This window comes from Mobula hypostoma, chromosome 24 (assembly GCF_963921235.1).
Source record: "Mobula hypostoma chromosome 24, sMobHyp1.1, whole genome shotgun sequence".
NCBI classification, from domain to species: domain Eukaryota; kingdom Metazoa; phylum Chordata; class Chondrichthyes; order Myliobatiformes; family Myliobatidae; genus Mobula; species Mobula hypostoma.
This window is the reverse complement of record NC_086120.1, coordinates 43542886-43562966: the sequence shown is the minus strand read 5'-3', so window position 1 is coordinate 43562966 and position 20081 is coordinate 43542886. Positions and strand designations below refer to the sequence as shown.

Below are 20081 nucleotides of genomic sequence, written 5' to 3'. Positions count from 1 at the left end.
TATGTCACCATATACTACCTTGAGATTCATTTTCTTGCAGGCAGTCACATTAAATATTAAAAAAACACAACAGAATCAATGAACAAGTAATGCGGGCCTACCTTTTAACTTCATATTTCCAACTTAGAGGTCCTTGATTAGCAAGGACATCTAAGGTTACAAGGAGAAGGCAGGAGAAATGGGTCGAAAGAGGGCAACTTCTTCAGAGTAGGGGAGCTCCCAACATTTATGCCATGGACAATAACATTAAGCAAAGGGCCTTTGGACCCCAGGTTAGGAACCCCTGACTCAGAAGGTGATAAGAGTGCGGAATGAGCTACCAGTGCAAGTGGTCTTCGTGGGTTCAATTTCAACATACAAGAGAAGTTTGGACAAGTACATGGATGGGAAAGGTATGGAGTGGGTGTAGGTTCACGGGACTAGGTAGAATAATAGTTTGCCATGGACTAGATGAGCTGATTCTGTGCTATAGTGTTCTATAACTCTATGACAGGGACGGAGCAGACTCAATGGGCCAAATGGCTTAACTTTGCTCTCATGTCTTAAGAATTTAGGACATCTTGAACTTTTAAACCAAAGACCAACAAAAAAATGTTAATGTCTAGTAAAGGTATTTATTTATTTATTTATTAAGTGCAATCGTGAACAATAGCCAGATCAGAAATGCTGATCAAGTCAACTAGTTCCCAAAGAGAACTCTGATAGGCCAATCAGATGGTTCACCGCTGCTCAGTGATAGAACACCAAAAAAAATCATATGTACAATTAAGAAACATTAAAAAATAGTAGAAAATAGTAGAATATGAAGATAAAAATAGCTCAAAGATCCTGATTAATAATTCATATTTCATGTTCAAATAGTTAAGAGCTAAAATGCCAAAATTCTCTTCACAATTATAAAGGAACCAGTAATGTTTATATACATAAGAAAATTATTCAGCTTTACCTTCAAAGGGCTTAGCTAGACAAACAACTAAGTCTGCTGAAAATGTCTACCAAATAATTTAAAAGGAATATTTTTTGAACAAAGGATAAATTTCATACAATCTCTCTCAGCACAGGTGCACTACAGGGCTGTGTGCTCAGCCCCCTGCTCTACTCGTATTATACTCATGACTGTGAGGCTAAGCATAGCTCCAATACCATATCAAGCGATGACACCACTGTCACTGGCCAAATCAAGGGTGGGTGACGAATAAGTATATAGGAGGGAGATTGAAAATCTAGCTGACTGGTGCCACAACAACAACCTTTTACTCTATGTTAACAAGACCAAAGAGATGATTATTGACTACAGGATGAGGAAACCAGTGTCCAGGAGCCAGTCCTCATTGGGGAATCAGAGGTGGAGAAGATCATCAAATTTAAATTCCTCGGGGTTATCATTTCAGAGGATCTGTCGTGGTTCTAGCATGCAAGTACCATTATGAAGAAAACACAGCAGCATCTCTACTTTCATAGAAGTTTGCGAAGATTCAGTATGTCATCTAAAACCTTGATAAACTTCTATAGATGTGCAGTAGAGAGCATATTGACTGGCTGTGAAACACCAATGAGCTCCTATGGAACAGCCTACTAAAAGTAGTGGATATGGTCCGAAAAGGTTCAGGAACACCAGCTGACTCATGGAAGAGACCAGAGACAAGGCACATGGTTATGAATGACTCCATCTCGAAGCAGCAGGGAAGATTGAAGCATTGAGGTGAATGCGGAAGGGGTCAGCAGCTGAATTGGCGTGTTCAGTCCCAGATTAGCGGTCACTCTTTACGGAAGGTCCGAGTTTGTGCAGCTGCTCTCTTCATATGCAGACGAAAAGCAATTTCCCATATTCTGAGATTTATGTGATTATTACACAAGACTTTATTTCGGTTTCCTTCAGCTTTTTGGCGTTTTCTTTCTTGTGGACGTACGGCTGGTGGGTGATGTTAATTTTTTGTGTAAAGAGGGGATTGGGGGTTTGGTGCTACTGTTGCTGTTCTTTTCTGCGAGCAGGGGGGTCACTGATTGTTAATACGGCTGTTTTTTCTGTGGGCGAGAGGGAGACTTTGGGGTCTATAAGATTTATTTATTTTCTTTTTCGTGTTGGTTGGGGGGGGTAATTGATGTCTTTTCTTTCATCAACACCCATAGTCTTTCTATATTTAATGGCTATCTGGTGGAGACAAATAGCGGAGTTGTATTATATTGCATACTTGTAATGAGATTAACCTTTGAAGGACCCCCACCATCCAGACCATGCTCTCTTTTCATTGCTGCCATCCAGTAAGAGGTACAGGAGCCTCAGGACCCGCACCACCAGGTTCAGGAACAGTTATTACCCCTCAACCATCAGGCTCTTGAACCAGAGGGGATCTCTTCACCCAACCCATCACTGAACTGGTCCCACAACCTATGGACTCACATTCAAGTATTCATCATCTCATGTTCAATATTTATTGCTTATTTATTATTACCTTTCTTTTTTTTATTTGCACAGTTTGTTGTTTGTTTTGCACAATGGTTGTTGTCTGTCCTGTTGGGTGTAGTCTTCGATTGATTCTATTGTGTTTCTTGTATTTACTGTGATTGCCCGCAAGAAAATGAATTTCAGGGTTATGTATGGTGACATATGTACTTTGATAATAAATTTACTTTGTATTTTGAGTAAGCCACACATGAAAAATTGAATTTATTGAACATTCAAGACTGATACAGGATTTCACCTCTACTTTGACAGATGTAACCTCTATTTTCTCCAGTTACCCAATTGCTTAGCTAATGCCTCACAATTTCAGCAAACATAATCTCACCATCAAGTACCTACACAGTTTTAGCTTGCAAACTGGTGTAAAATACATTGCAGTTTCAAGGATGTGTACACGTCAAGTGAAATTGTAATTTTCACTGGAGACAATTAAAATGTCCTTCATTAACCAAGACCAAAAAAACACTATTGATTTTCTTGAGTCTATTTTTGTACGTTGGAGGCAAAAATCCATAGCATTTCTTTTGCACAGATACTAAACCACAGCAGCAGAGAAAAATATTCACAGGGAGTTCTTGCACTCGGTACAGAAGAAAATTGTTTTGTTTAGGAAATCTTTTTCCTGCAGGACCTTGGGCAACTGAATTATAAAAAGACAAGGCGTTCATTCTTCCAACAATTACGGGTGCAGAGGCAATTTTTGACAAGTATTGATTCTTATATAAAATTTCATCAAGATCTCAAATTTCTAAAGTTGTTTTCACTCCAGTAAAACATAGCCTCAAAGCCCAGAAATCTTAGTACTATCCTGGATACCATCTTAGATTTTCTGCTGAGGCTTCACCTTAACACATCTATTTGTTTTCACAAGCACACAAAAGATACCTTTGCATTATATGAAAGATGAACACTCAAATTATCCATGCTTACCTGGCTAATAAGGCATCCCTTAATCAAACTATCTTGATCATTAGAACTGGGCCACCAGTTCTATCTTGCCACAGTGGCTAAATCTGATTGGCTGTGAAGTAACAGAATGGGCACAGACTAGGACTTTATCCCCTGGAATGTAGGAGACTGAGGGGTGACTTGACTGAGATGGGCATATTGAAGGTGAAAGCACAATCTTTTATCTCCAGAGAAGGGGTGCTAAATACAACTCTTCCCTCTTCTAATCCTGAGTCTGGCCTCTTGTTTCTTCATCCCACCTGCCTACTAGCTTCCCCTGGTTCCCCTCCTCCTTCCCTTTCTCCCAGGGTCCACTCACCTCTACTATCAGATTCCTTCTTTTCCAATTATCACATCCCAGCTTCTTTCTTCACCTCTTTTCTCCCACCCACCTGGCTTCACCCATCACATTCTAGATTGTCCTCCTTCCCCTCCCTGCTCCTTTATTCCGGCACCTTCCCCCTTCCTTTCCATTCCTGAAGACGAGTCTCAGCCCAAAACGTCAACTGTTTACTCACTTCCATGGATGCTGTCTGACTTGCTGACTTCCTCCAACATCTTGTGCATGTTGCTGTGGATTTCCAGCATCTGCAGAACCCCGTGTTTCACATTTATCTATGCTGCCACCATTAAGGATATGTGCTCACTATGCAAAGTTGCCCCTATCCACTATCTCAAATCACAAGTATACCAGGGCACCCTGTAGGTTACTGGGTTGACTGCTCGTTGTGAATCATTCCTTTTCATAGAATCTGGGAGAAGTGCATTCATTATTTATTTAGAGCAGGGGTTCCCAACCTTTACCATTAACCCAGGGGTATGTGGACCCCAGGTTGGGAACCCCTGATTTAGAGATACTGCACAGAACAGGCCCTTCCAGTCCACCAAGCCACACCGCCCAGCAACCCACTTGAATCACAATGACCAAGTAACCCGCTAACTGGCATGTCTTTGGACTGTGGGAGGAAACCGGAGCACCCAAGGGACACACACACACGCACATGGGGAAAATGTACAAACTTTCTTACAGAGGATGCCGGATTTGAACTCTGAACTCCAACACCCCAAGCTGTAATAGTGTTGCGCTAACCACTACGTTACTGTGGTGCCCTTGAGGGAACATGGGAAAAACAAAGCGGAAGTAATGTAGAATTACGGTAAGTAGGTGGCTGATGGTCAGCATGGACTTGATGGTCTAAATGCCCCGTTTGTGTTGCACGACTGTTTACTTCTTTGCTCTGTTGCACCTCCTCAAATGTAATACCTTGTATTTCTCTGTGTAACTTCTAAGTATTGCTTTTCTACCCAACTGACCAGGACATTTGTATCTAAAGTGTTCCAGCTGCATTCCAGCAAACTTCTTTATTGTGCTCCGTACATTTACATTATACATGCAGATACACACATATACATTAAAATATAAATAAATGGGTCACGGGATGGAGATACGTCTCTACCAAAGGAGGTGTAGGTTCTCCTTCCCCCTACTAGCCTGCAGGTCACCCTTGGGCAAGATGTAGCACCTGCTAAGCCCCCTGATCAGGGTCACGTGAAGCCATGAGAGCAGGTGGTGGATGGTTGTATGAGCAGTTGGTGCATGTCACAAGCCTTGGTTATGTGACCACTGGCGCCAGGCAACCCCTGAAGAATATCGATAATGGCTGGGGTCACCTCTCATTAACAACACGGCCCAGAAGGCAGCAATGACAAACCACTTTTGATAGAAAATTTTGGCAAGAATAATCATGGTCAGGAGACCATAATCACCCATGTCATACGACACAGCACATAAACAAAATACAAACGTTTGTAGATAAAAATCACGGAACTGAGCAAGGTAACAGCTTTTAGAGCACAAATACTCTTGAAGATGAGATTAGCTTTGTCACATCAAAACACTGAAACAGTGAAAAATATGTCAAATCATATCAATGAGAATTGTATTGGGGCAGCCTACAAATGCAAAGGGTCCTTGTCCTAATATTATTTTGTGACTGTATTATATTGTATTGTAACTGTGTGCTGTTTTGCACCTTGGCTCAGAAGATCATTTTTTTTTGTTTAGCTGTATGGTGGAATTACAATATACTTCAAATTGAAGTGTTGTCACACTACCAGCACCAAACAGCATGCTCATAACTTACTAACCTTAACTGTACATCTCTGGAATGTGGGAGCAAACTATTACACCTGAAAGACATGGTTACAGGGAGAATGTAGAAACTCCTTATAGACAGCCGCAGGAATCAAACCCCAATCACTTGACTGTTGGCACTGCAAAGTGAGTGCTCTAGCACAGGAGTTCCCAACCTCTTTATGGCATGGACCAATGCTATTAAACAAGGGGTCGTGGACCCCAGGCTGGGAACCTCTGCTTCTAGTGGCTACACTATCGTGCCACACCTTTAGCTTCATGCCACTGAACTAACTCGGGATTCAAAGAAATGCCACTTTCCCCAATGAATCTCATGTACCTTTAAGCGGAGGGAAGTGTATGGTCATGCACTAAGGTAGAAGGAAGAAAGGCCAAGACTATTTTATAAACAGGCAGCAAATACAGAAATCAGAGGTGCAAGGAGACTTGGGAAGCTTAGTGCAGGATTCCCTAAAGGTTGACTTGCAGGTTGAGTCAGTAAGGAAGGCAAATGCAGTGCTAACAATTATTTTGAGGGGACAAGAATTTTTTAAAAATATGAAGTCTCAGCATTACAAGGCATTGATCAGACCACATTTGGAGCACTGTGAGTAGTTTTGAAACCCATATCTAAAAAAGGATGTGCTGGCATTAGAGAGGGTCCAGATGAGGTTTACTAGAATGATTCTGGGAATGAAAGGGCATATGAAGAGTGTTTGATGACTTTGCCGGTACTCGTTGGAATTTAGAAGAATGGGAGTGAGGAGGATTTCATTGAAACCTACCAAGTATTGAAAGTCCTAGATACAGTAAAGATATGGAAAGGATGCTTCCGATAGTACAGAATCTAGGACCAAAGGGCACAACCTCCGAAGAGAGAAACATCCATTTAGACCACAGATGAAAGTGTTTCTTTTTAGTCAGAGAGCAGTGAATCTGTGGAATCCACGTCATTGGGTATATTTAAAGCAGAGGCTGATAAGTTCTTCATTAGTGAGGGTATCAAAGGTTATGGGGAGAAGGCAGGAGAATGGGGTTGAGAGAGGTAATAAACCAGCCATGATGGAATGCAGAGTAGACTCAATGAGCCCAATAGCCTAATTCTGTCCCCAAGTCTTATAGTTTTTAACCAGTCTGTCATGCACACGTGAGCACTTACTTGTACTTGTAAATTTGTACTCAATCTTGTTAATATTTTAAAAATGCCGGTAACTTATAAAATAAACAGCTGGCAGGTGAACACAGCTCTACATATCAAAGTACATATAGGTTACCATATACAACCATAAGATTCATTTTCTTGTAGGCATACTCAGTGTGCAAATACAAAAAGATATAATAAAAATAAATAAGCAATAAATATCAACACGAGATGAAGAGTCCTTGAAACTGAGTCCATCAGTTGTGGGAACATTTTAATGATAGGGCAAGTGAAGTTATCCCCTTTTGTTCATGAGCCTAATGGTTGAAGGTTAAAAATTGTTCTTGAACCTGAATGACTGTAGACTCCTGTACCTTCTTACTGATGGCAGCATCAATAAGAGAGCATGGCCTGAGTGGTGCAGGTCCCTGATGATGGATGCTGCTTTCCTGTGACAATGTTTCATGTAGATATGCTTAATGGTGTGGAGGGCTATACCTGGGATGGACTGGGCTGTATTGATTACTTTTTGTAGGAATTTTCCATTCGAGGGCATTGGTGTTTCCATACCAGGCTGTGATGCAGCCAGTCAATATACTCTCCACCACAAATCTACAGAAGTTTGTCAAAGTTTTAGATGTCATGCCGAATCTTTGCGAGCTCCTGAGGTAGAGGCGCTGCTGTGCTTTCTTCGTAATTTCACTTATGTGCCAGGCCCAAGACAAGTACCCCGAAATAATAACAGTGGAATTTAAAGCTGCTGGTTCTTTCCACCTCTGATCCTCCAATGAGCACTGAGGTGGTGTTTGGTTACATACACAAATAACCAAATACTTGCAACAAATTGTAACAAATAACATCAATTTTCCTTGATGCAACTTGGTTACTTGTCTCAGATTTGTAGTGTAACCACTGAATCCATGATGAAATTTAAATATTGTGAGACTTTAACAGATAAGACCGATAATGAAATTGCCATAATAGAAACACCCAAGCGATCTATCAAGAATTACTGTGTTGAATCCAATGTAGGTAAATAAGTGAACAGTCTAACCAAGATTTCTTAAAGAAGGGTTTTGGCCCGAAATATCAACTGTTCATTCCTCTCCACAGATGCTGCTTAACCTGCTGAGTTCCTCCAGCATTTCACATTACTCTGGATTACCAACACCTGCAGCATCTCTTGTGCAAATATAACAAGGCAAGCAACAAGTTCTTCAGATTCACAACACTGAAGTTTGCACTTGCTGAACTAATTAAACGCTCTATTTCTACACGTTTATCTCTTCACTGCCATTCCCAGTAATTCAATTCTGCTCTGCTGTTTTATCACATCAGTCTCATATTTTGCACTTCACTGCATTTTGCACCTTTCAGCAAACTAAGTCAGTCAATTAGGATCATTTATAGTCCTCTTTATTGCATAGTCCAAGAAACCTTCAATTCCTTTGTGCACAAAACACGGTAGTGTAGCCGTAAACGCGATGCTTAGGGCGTCCAATTCAACACTGGTGTTGTCTGTAAGGTGCCTCCCCATGGAATATGTGGATTTCCCCCAGATGCTCTGGTTTCCTCTTCCAGTGCCAGGTCTTTGTAAATTGGCCTGAGATTAGGTTTAGAGTTAATTGGGCTTGTCGGGGGTTGCTATGCAGCACGGCTCATGCTGGAAGATCCTACTCTGCGCTGTATCACTGAATAAATATATAATCAGTTTATCATTATTGGATTTTATCTCCCTTTATAATTAGTTCTATCTATAAAAGATTATCAAAGGATAGTAATGGGAAATTAGTCTTTTCAGAATCTTTTTTCCTCATCTATATTTGTATTAAGTATTTCCTGCATAAAGAAGTTTGAATCGTGGAGATTTGAGGATTGCAAGTTCCTTCATACTAAGTTGATTATCGTTATGAATGCTGACATCTTTGACAGAACCTTTGTTTCCTAGAGCTTCTTTGTTTAAAATAACTGACATAACTTTAGAGGCAAGCAGAGCCAATAATGCATGCAAGAGCCATTTTATTGTGAGTACAAAATTGTGTTCTTCAGAAGGTGACATCTGAGGCAGCCAAAGTGAATTAATTAACTTGAACAATGTCTTCCTGCTTCAAAATTATTTAATCCAATATGTTACATGAAAAAGCAGAATCTAGCCAGGATGGATTCTGCTACCCATGCACAGTCAGAACATCTCACCCTCTGCTTTTAAATACATATGTTCTTGGCCTACACAGCCACCTGCAGCAATGAATTCCATAGACTCACTACCATCAACTCCATATAAATAGGTCCAACAACAGAATGACAAATCATATCAACTGTCACAAATTTCTATCTGCTCTACATATTGCCATTGTGAGCTTTGACATTAGTATTGAAATAAGACCACCATGTGGAATGAAACACCCAAATGAAGTGTACAATTACATAATGAGTAGACGGCAGGCAGAGCAGGCCTTGGGGTGGAAGGGATCCGTAGGAAAAAATTGTTAGGTTTTGATGTGAATGAGGAAAGCAATCCATCATTAAAATTTTCAAGAAACCTGGTTAAATACAAGAACATGGAAGATGGTCTTAATTTGCCATTCAATTGACATAAATACATAAAAAGGGAGAGCTCACTTTAGAACAGAAAAGCAAGGATGTAATGCTGAGGCTTTATAAGGCATTGCTCAGACCACATTTGCAGTTTTGGGCCCCTTATCAAAGAAAGAATGTGCTGGCATTGGAAAATATCCAGAGGATCACAGGAATGATTTTGGAATGAAATGTTAATGTATAAGGAACGTTTGATAGCTCTGGGTCTGTGCTCACTGGAGTTCAGAAGAATGAAGGGGGATCTCATTGAAATTTATGAAATACTGAAACGTCTAGACAGAGTGGATGCAGAGAGGATGTTTCCTATAGTGTCTAGGACCAGAGTGCACAACTGGAGGAATCAAAAGGCATTCCTACAGAACAAAGATGAGCTGGAATTTTCTCTTAGCCAGAGGGTGGTGAATCTGGGGAATTAATTGCCACAGGCAGCAGTGTCAGCCAAGTCACCGGGTAAAGCGAAAGTTGATAGATTCTTAATTAGTCAGGACATCAAAGATTAAGGGGAGAAGGCAGAAGAAGAAGGTTGAGAGGAATAGTAAAGCAGCCATGATGAAATGGCAGAGATTTTATGGACAGAATGGCTGAATCTTCATTTATATCTTATGCTCTTAAAAAATACCTTCAAAATTCTGGAAGTGATTTATTCAGAGCAGTTCCCAGAGTTAAAGCATACATATAAGATGCCAAGCCATAGCTACACCAGTATATGAATAGTCTAGGATCATGTAGAAGAATTAAACATTTAACAATATAACTATTATCAAGCTAGTGCTGAATTGAAAATGAGATAGTGCAGGTCCAGAGGGCAGAATTACAAATAATGTTTCATATGGTAATTAATAAAACCCACAAAAGCAAAACATGGTGACACAATAGTATCACTTCAAATTCATCAACTGGCTGTTTTCTGAAAACTAGTGTGAAATGCAACTGTAGATTTTCATGGCAAATCTGCAAAAATACTTCCAAGGGATAGGCTGTACCATTCATTAGGAGACCAGATATAGGAGGAGAATCAGGCCATTCTGCCCATTGAATCTGCTCCACCATTCCAAAAGGGCTGATTTATCATCTCTCAACCTAACCCTAATGCCTTCTCCACATAGCCTTTGACACTCTTACTAATCAAATACTGGTTAACTTCTGCTTTAAATATAACCCAATGACTAGGTCTCCGCCGTCTGTTGCAATGAACGCAGATTCATCACCCTCTGATAAAGAATTTCCTCATCTCTGTTCTATTCTGAGCCTGTGTCCTCTGGCCCTGGACTTCCCCACTGTAGGAATCATCCTCTCCACATCCATTCTAACTAGGCCTTTCAATAGGTTTCAATGAGATCCTGTCAAATATTGAAAGAGGATTTAAAAGGATATACATGCATCTGGCATCTGCTCTAACATATATAGCATTAGAAAATCTGCAGCATTACATCTGCTTATGATATATTTTTATATATCACCAGGTATTCTAATTCAAATTGAATTCCAAAAAATTGTATCAATATTATCTAACCTGAGTATTTAAATAAAGTTGCATGCTAAAGAATGAAGAATGTAACTATTTTGCAACAAACATGTAACCTGTTACTTCGTTTGTTTCATTCAAAATGTTCCATAACACATCACTGAACATAGCTGGACAGCTTCCAAATGACTACCCAAACAGCTCTCTTCCACTAACTGCTGCCTCACACACAATTTTCCACCTTGTAGACATATTTAAAATTAACAAAAATTTTCTACAAAATATTCTGGTAGGTGATCCAAAATTTGTTTTTCCAAATATATAATGTCAAAAGCTCCAATATGACTTTAGAAACTTTCCAAACAAGGACCACTTCTTTTGAGTTTGAAAATAACCACTAGAATTAAATAAATTTGAAAAGCAGAGATGCCACCCAATAAAAAACAGGGTAAAATGCTCCCCTTTAGATTGTTCACCCACTGTTGAAGAGGGACCCCAGTATAAATAAAATTATATTATTCATTACTTCCTTCCAACAATGCCCCCAAACAATGTTAAAGCTATTTGTGTGTCTATCTGAAAGACCCCACCTTTCATAAAATTATTTGAACATAAAATTATCAACTGAAAGGCTTCAATAACATATTGTTTCCAGCAGTTCTACATGTTTAGTATTTTGACTGGAAAGTTGTTGGAGGTGGAAATGGGGAAGAGAAGACAAATTAAAATAATTGCAGACGTTCAGGTATTGAGAGGTCCTAATATGCTGAACATCTATTGCATAATACATTCCTGATTCGTTTTTATGGTGTTAGATTCACAAATACCCATCATTTCAACAAAGACCATCAAGACAACAGTCTCATATTCCCCAAACATTCGTCTCTTTAGTTGAACGGTCAATTCATTCATCTATTTTTTTTTGCCAAGGATCCACCACCAGAAGTTATGATCACCACCACCTCTGGAATAACGTAGTCAAACCTGGTATCCTCACTGCTGATAAATACTGGAATCCCTGGACTTTAAAGAACTTGTAATACAACTAAAAATTTAGTTTCGAAATGAAAAACACAAAAAAAAGTCCCTCCAACTAGTGTCTGTGGAGTGTTACAAGTAAGAATTCACGCAAAAGCTCGTCGTTCTAAAGAAAGCAGGAAGCCAGCAGCCCCTGGAAGGAGAGGGAAGGGCAGTGAAGGCAGGAGGAAGAGCATTTGGTTCATTTACAGGCGCTGAAGTCGAGGCAGGCCTAGCCACAGAGAGCCGAGCCGAGCCTAACCCTAAGTGCTTCTGAGCAGCACAACACACCAGCCGAGAGTCTCAGACTAAAACCGGCCTCTCCTTTAGCACCCTCTGCTCCCAAGCCACAGCTGAGAGGTAAAGAACAACTCAGTACCTTCTTCTAGATCAGGTTTGCAGAAGACTCTCCCCTCATTTCCCTCTCTTGCTGTATTTTTTTTCGCTGCTGGGATTTTTTTTAAACCTATTTCCAACCCAGCACCAGGGCAACTCCTTGGCGCATGCGCCTTCCCCCGCCCGCCGGCCTCCAACCAAACTTGCTGGCTGCGGTGCCTCGAGCCTCCGGAGCTCCACGATTGGACGGGCCCTCCGCGGCCGCCCCCCTCACTTGGAATGTTGCTCTGGGTGACGGCGTCTGTCATTGGCTGCAGCGACCCGTCACTCAAACCCGCAGTCCACTCGCGGCTGAACGAAGGTTGGTCCGGAGATGGCGCCTACCATTGGTTGCGGCGACCCGTCACTCAAGTCCGAGTGTCAACTCGCCGCTGAAGTTGGCTTGTTTCGTAGCCGTCAGGCAGACGAAAGTTGAGGACGTTGTTGGGGGTGGTGGAGGCTTGTCAGTGCAAGAAGAGCCGGGGGCGGGTTCACTGACGATCTCACAGAAAGGTGGAGCCGACAGTAAAATAATCAATAGGCGGAGGAGGCAGCCGCTGACGTCAGATCTTCTCATGCAGTCAGCCAGCCCAGTTTAACATCCTGCTAACTTTCCAAGGGAATCTCAATGGGTTTCTGTTTTGCAAAGAGGATGAGAGCTGAGGTGTGATGGCGTGGGTCGCTACAAAGTAATAGGTTCACTTGTATACCTTGCTTTGGCTGTTTATCTCGCAACTGGATTATTCTCCCCACCAGCAGTCAAGTTCTTCTGAAAGACTGCAGGCTTGCTGATGAGTTTACAGCGGAGCAATTCCTCAGAGAGCAGCAAGAGACGCGGATTGGAACTGCTTAGTTCCCAGTGTGGCACCAAACGATAAATTAATAATCAAATACCCATCAAAACTAAGACGCAAGAGGTTCCGCAGATATTGTAAAACTTCAGCAATACTCGAAAAATGCTGGAGGAACTCAACAGGACAAGCAATATCCTGTAGGAAATGAACAGTCAACGTTTCGGGCCGAGACCTGCTTAAGGGTGAAGGGTCCGGATGAAGCGTTCATTACTCCCATAAATGCTGCCTGCCCGGCTGGGTTTCTCCAACAATGTGTACGTTGTCCAACTATTTTAAACCCTTCTGGTTACACAATATGCATATCCCTCCATTTCATGTGCTTCTATCTTAAGAGCTTTTGAATGCCCCTATCGTGTTTGCCTCACCCATCATCCCAGGTAGCGCATTCCGAGCATCCACTACTCTCACCTGAAAAGCATGCCGTCAGGTATTAGATACTTCAATCTTGAAAGAAAGATAGTGGCTCTCCACTCTACCCATGCCTAGCATGATCTTATATTCAGTCGTGATGAAGGGTCTCGGCCTGTAATGTCGACTCTCCATAATTCTTCTCCGTAAATGCTTCCTAGAGATGCTGCCTGGCCTACTGCGTTCACCAGTAACTTTGATGTGTGTTGCCTGAGATTCAGAAACAGTTCTTCAAAGTTTAAAAGTTCAAAGTAAGTTTATTATCAAAGTATATGTTTTTTTCTTGCGGGCATACTTAATAAATCCGTAATAGAATAATAACCATAATAGAATCAATGAAAGACCGCACCAACTGGACATTCAGCCGATATACAAAAGACAACAAGCCAGGCAAATACAGAATGAAAGAATAATAAATACACACATACATACATACATAAATAAGCAATACATATTGAGACCATGTATTAGTTGAGAGGTAATGACTGTTCCTGAACCTGGAGGTGTGGGTCTTGAGGTTCCTGTATCTTCTTCCTGACGGCAGCAGAAAGGAGAGAGCTTGGCCTGGGTGGTGGGGCTCCCTGATGATGAATGCTGCTTTCCTGCAAACTTCAGGCTCTTGAACCACTGTGGATAACATCACTCATGTCAACTCTGAACTGCTTCCACAACCTGCAGACTCACTTTCTGGGACTTTACAACTCATGTTGTCAGTATTATTTTATTTGCACAGGTTTTCTTCTTTTGCACATTCATTGCTTTGTTTATGTATAGTTTTCATAAATTCTATTGTATTTCTTTCATTCCCGTAAATGCCTGCAAGATAATGAATCCCTGGGTACTATATGGGAACATACACATTCTTTAATAATAAATTTACTTTGACTTTGACATGAAATACTAACACTATCAAGCACAAGGATCAAAGCTGGAAAGAAGACACCATCAACATCTAATGAAAAGCATTATTCAGCCTAAAAATACAGTCAAGTCAAGTTCAAGTTTATTCTCATTCAACCATTTACATCTATACCGCTAAACGAGACATGTTCCTCTGCACAGTACAGTACATATAACTCATACACATATACGTAACATAATATTACTAGAAATAAATTAACAAATAATAAGTTGCATTTACGACACAAGTTTAAAAGTGAGCAGTATAATGCTACCAGCACTTCATAAGTAATGACATGTGGGTGGTGGCAGGGAGCTCAGTAGTCTCCTGGTCTGGGAGAAGAAGCTGCTTCCCAGCCTAACAGTCCTTGCTGTCAGGAAATGTAGAGGAGGCTTGACCCAAAAGCAGAGCAGCAGAGATAATTCAGCAGTCAATGATAACTTTAATGATAGACTGCAAAATAATAACCCATGAGGTGCCACAAAACAAAACAGAATTTAAACACAACAGGCACCTGGGAAACTCTAGGCAGGGAGGGTGAAAGCTCAGAGCAACTGGTTGAGATCGCCTGGTTCAATGAGTGAACAAGGACAGTGGATGAGAACTGGGGTTAAATAGGCTGCAGGTGACAAGTCTGGAATGAGGGATATGTGAATCTGATTAGCTAGGTGGAGACTGGGAGATGTCAGCGTAGCAGGCCTGACACTTGTCCTATTGCTATGGGACCTCCTGCCTGACGGTGGGGGGGCAAAGAGATTGCTGGATGGATGGGAGGGATCACTGACAGTGCTAGGAGCCCTGCATACACAGTGCTCCTGATAAATATCTCTGATGGGTGCCTTGATAACCAATAAGTTAGTTTTACCCTGGTCTATACCATGCTATGCCATCAGCTTACTGCATTTGTTTTCAACATTTTTTTTTTACAAATATCTATCTCTGGGCACTCTTTTGTCACAGCTTAAGTCCATTCTTTTAACTCAATCATTTTATTTGTCACGATTTCATTTGTACCCCCTCTGCAGTTTGTTGAACCAGTAATTTGACATCCAGTTCACTTATTTGCTGCTACAGTATCTGGAAAACTATTGCTCATTTTATAAACTCTAGCAGCTTATAACATTAATCAGAAGATACTCAACATCACAGATCCGATACTAGTATTTGAAAACTAATATTCGAAAAGGCACATTGGCCTCTTGATGGCAAACTGCACAGTCTGCATACTCCTCAGTTGCCACACAAGTTGAAGGGATGGTAGGAGGAAGACACCTGGTGCGATGACCTTCATTAATCATGGGACTGATTTCAAGAGCCACTAGGTTATGTAGCAATTTTATAAAACTTTGATTAAACCACACTTAGAGTATTGTATTTGGTTTTGGTCGCCTCATTATAGGAAAGATGTGGAAGCTTTAGAGAGTGTGCAGAGGGGCCTCACCTGGATGTTGCCCAGATTAGAGAATATGTTTTACGAGGATAGCTTGAGTGAGCTAAGGCTTTTCTCTCTGGAATCAGAATCAGGTTTAATATCACTGGCATAGGCCATGAAATTTGTTGCTTTGCAGCAGCAGTACATTGCAATATATAATAAAAACTATAAATTACATTATACTTTATTGTCGCCAAACAATTAATACTAGAGCGAACAAACATCACAGCGATATTTGATTCTGCTCTTCGTGCTCCCTGGAGTACAAATCGATAGTAAATAGTAAAAATTTAAATTATAAATCATAAATAAAAAATAGAAAAGGGAAAGTAAGGTAGTGCAAAAAAACCGAGAGGCAGGTCCGGATATTTGGAAGGTATGGCCCAGATCCGGGTCAGGATCTGATCAGCAGTCTTATCACAGTTGGAAAGAAGCTGTTCCCAAATATACAAACGTTTGTATATAAAACATAAAGTAAGTAGTGCAAAAAGAGAGGGAAAAATAGTGAGGTAGCGTTCATAGGTTAATTGCCCATTCAGAAACCTGATGATGCAGGGGAAGAAACTGTTCCTGAAATGTTGTGTGTGTATCTTCAGGCTCCTGTACCTCCCTCTTGATGAGAAGAAGCTATGTCCTGGGTGATGGTCATTAATGACTAATGCCACCTTTTTGAGGCATCGCCTTTTGAAGGTGTTCTCAATGCTGGGAAGGCTAGTGCCCATGATGGAGCTGGCTGAGTTTACAACTTTCTTTTTTTTGTAATTTTTTTATTGAGTTTGAGTTTACAACTTTCTGCAGCTTTACCTGATCCTGAGCACTGGCCCCTCCGTGCTGGACAGTGATGCAACCACCAAAGGAGCGAAGGAAGATGAGAGGCAACTTGTACAAGAGATTAAGAGGCATAGATCAAGTAAGTAGCCAGAGTCTTTTTCCTAGGATGGAAATGACTAATACAAATGGACGTAATTTTAAGGTGATTAGGGGAAAGCATAGGAGAGATATCAGAGGTAGTTGTTTTTTTTAACACAGAGAGTGGTGAGTGTGTGGAATGCCCTGTCAGGGACGGAGGTAAAGGCAGATATATTAAGGACATTTAAGAAACTCTTAAGATAGGCACATGGATGACAGAAGAATGGAAGGTTATGTAGAAGGGAAGAGTTAGATTGACCTTAGAGTAGGCTATAAGGTCAGCTTAACAGTGTGGGCAAAAGGGCCTGTACTGTGCTAGAATGTTCTGTGTTCTTTGTGCTTGTTTAAAATAAAGTAGGAATTCTACTTCATGACCTTGAGTTTGCACATAAAACCTGGGCTAACATTTACAATGTTACACTGAGGGAACACATTTCTTTATCGAAACACACATGGTGACCATTCTGTTGATGGTCTTGAATTTATTTTTAAAAAATTTATTTAGAGATACAGCACAGAACAGGCATTTCCGGCCCAACGAGCCGCACCATCGAGTGACTCTCCTTTCAAACCCAGCCTAATCACGGAATGTAGGAGGAAACCGGAGCACCTGGAGGAAACCTACGTGCTCATAAGAAGAACATACAATCTTTCTTACACAGGACATCAGAATCGAACTCTGATGCCCTAGGTTCCAACAGTGTTACACTAACCACTATGCTACCTTATCATCTTGTAATGTTCTATGTCCTTCATGGTGTTGTTTCAAAGAAATGTGACAAGTTTACTATTTTTCCCTCCACAGATATTTGCTGTAAACCGGATGACCATCTCCACAAATCAAATCTTTCTTTTGCATTACCACTGAACTCTAATTACTACTTTAGTTGACATCTGGTCAACATGGTACCCTGCTGCAATGTTCATGGAGGATGTGGCTCAGATTTAGCTGTATTTTTTTGGTTCATAGGGATGGTTTTGGTGGCAGTACAAGGAGTCGGGGACAGGGATAAGGAGTTGGGAACAGGGATAAGGAGTTAGAGGTCAGAGAGGAAAGGAGCCAGAGCTCAAGTCAGAGTGCTTCACCGTCCAAGGCCAATGATCCCCGTGGTCATTAACTGAGGTCAGTGGGTCCCATGGACGAGGGCTGGTGCCGCCCACCCCCCGGGTTGGCAAGTTTCCCTAGGTCGGTGAGACTCGGAATCAGAGATCATCTGAGTGGAAGGCACAAAGCCCAGTGAACCCCCAGGTCAGTGAGTTCAGGAGTCAGAGATCTGTGTGTGTCTAGAGTTCAGAGTTCCATGATTGGCAGGTCCTGTGGAAAAGACTGAAGCTCAAGGACAGAAGTTGGCAAGGTTGGAAGTTGGGGTACAATGGTTGAAGTGGAAGTCAGAAGCTCGATGTCCAAGAGGCCTGACCAGATACTGGAGGTTGGAGACCTGGCAACGGTCTGTCTTAGAGTTGAAGGGGAGAGTGAGAGAGCGTGTGAATGTGTGTGTGTAAAGGGCCTGTTTTGCTATTGTTTTGTTTTTGTTTCTTGTGTTGTTCTGCTGAACATGGTGGGCAGACGATGATGGCACTGGAATGTGTGTTAATATTTGTTGGCTGCCCCAAGCACATCCATAAGTTGTGTTGGTTAACACAAATGACAAATTTCACTGTATCTTCAGTGTACATTGATAAATAAATGAATCCAAAGCTGAATCTTGTGGTCCTCCTAAGCCTAGACTTTAATAGAATCAAAGTTACAATACAGGAGGCTATTCAGCCTTATGCATTTTTTTTACTTTATTTTATTTCATTTTTTTTTATCATGAGATACATCAAACAGGCACTTCAGGCCAACAAGTCCATAAGACACAGGATAAGAATTAAGCTATTTGGCCCGTCCGTCATTCAACATTCAATCATGGCGGATCCTTTTTTTCTCCTCCTCAACCCCATTTCCTCGGCCTTCTCCTTGTAACTTTTGATATCATGTCCAATCAAGAACCTATCAATCTCTGCCTTGGCCTCCACAGCTGCTTGCAGTAACAAATTCACCACCTTCTGGCTAAAGAAATTTCTCCACATCTCTGTTTTAAATGGATGCCCCTCTATCCTGAGGCTGTACCCTCTTGTCCATGGGAAACATCATTTCCACATCTACTCTCTCTTGGCCTTACAACTTTCAAAAGGTTTCAACGAGATCCTCCCTATCGTTCTAAATTCCAGCAAGTACAGACCCAGAGCTGTCAAACGTTCTTTGCATGATAACCCTCTCATTCCTGGAATCATCCTTGTGAACCAGCTCTGGACTCTCTCCAATGCCAGCATATCTTTTCTTTGATGAGGAGCCCAACACTGTTCACAATACTCAAGGTGAGGCCTCACCAGTGCTTTATAAAGCCTCAGCATCACATCCCTGCTCCTGTATTCTAGACCTCTTGCAATGAATGCTAACATTGCATTTACTTTCCTCACCACCAACTCAACCTAAGTCAACCTTTAGGATATTTTGCACAAGGACTCCCAAGTCCCTTTGCATCTTGGATTTTTGGATTTTCCCCCCCGTTTAGAAAATAGTCCTCACATTTATTTCTACTACCAAAGTGCATGACCATGCATCTTCCAACATTGTATTTCATTTGCCACTTTCTTGCCCATTCTCCTAGTCTGTCTAAGTCCTTCTGCAGCCTTCCTGTTTCCTCAACACTACCTGCCCCTCCACCAATCTTCATATCATCTACAAACTTGGCAACAAAGCTATCTATATCATCTAAATCATTGCTATACAGCATAAAAAGAAGCGGTCCTAACACCAATCCCTGCAGAACACCACTAGTCACTGGCAGCCGAACAGACAAATATCCTTTTATTCCCACTTGCTGCCTCCTACCAATCAGCCAATGTTCTAACCATGCCAGTAACTTTTCTGTATTATCATGGGCTCTTAACATGGTAAGCAGCCTCGTGTGGCACCTTGTCAGAAGCCTTCTGAAAGTCCAAGTATACAACATCCACTGTATCCCCTTTATCTATCCTACTTGTAATCTCAAAGAGTTCCAACAGGTTCGTCAGGCAAGATTTTCCCTTAAGGAAACAATGCTGACATTGTCCTATCTTGTCCTGTATCACCAAGTACTCAATAACCTCATCCTTAACAATTGATTCTAACATCTTCCCAACCACTGAGGTCAGGCTAACTGGTCTATAATTTCCTTTCTGCTGCCTTCTTCCTTTCCTAAAGAGTGGAATGACATTTGCAATTTTCCAGTCCTCTGGCATCATGCCAGATTTTGGAGTCATGCCGCCCAGCAACACAAGTATTTAACTCTTGCCCAATTAAGACCAGTTTATACTTCTGCGTTGAATCTATGCCATAGGTACAGTGTAGCCACGTACCCTACGCCTTAGTCTGATGCACACCTCCCCAAAAATGTAACTACGCGTCGC

General features: G+C 41.4%; 1 protein-coding gene and 1 long non-coding RNA gene across 5 annotated transcripts in view; one reads left to right on the top strand and one right to left on the bottom strand.

The window, feature by feature from the left end:
• LOC134337478 (casein kinase I) overlaps nt 1-12288 on the bottom strand; it is a 157201-nt gene extending 144913 nt beyond the window's left edge. For 2 of the 4 annotated variants that reach the window (XM_063032525.1, XM_063032528.1), the window contains exon 1: nt 12147-12288. The gene's annotated coding sequence lies outside the window, so the exon portion shown is untranslated. The remainder of the gene's footprint in view (nt 1-12146) is intronic. The other 2 variants (XM_063032526.1, XM_063032527.1) reach the window with 2 other exon arrangements.
• Nucleotides 12289-13453: 1165 nt separating this feature from the next.
• On the top strand, nt 13454-18145 carry LOC134337479 (uncharacterized). Its single transcript, XR_010016008.1, has 3 exons — nt 13454-13655; nt 16536-16647; nt 17452-18145. It is a non-coding gene; the product is annotated as an uncharacterized LOC134337479 (long non-coding RNA).
• The last annotated feature ends 1936 nt before the right edge of the window (nt 18146-20081 follow it).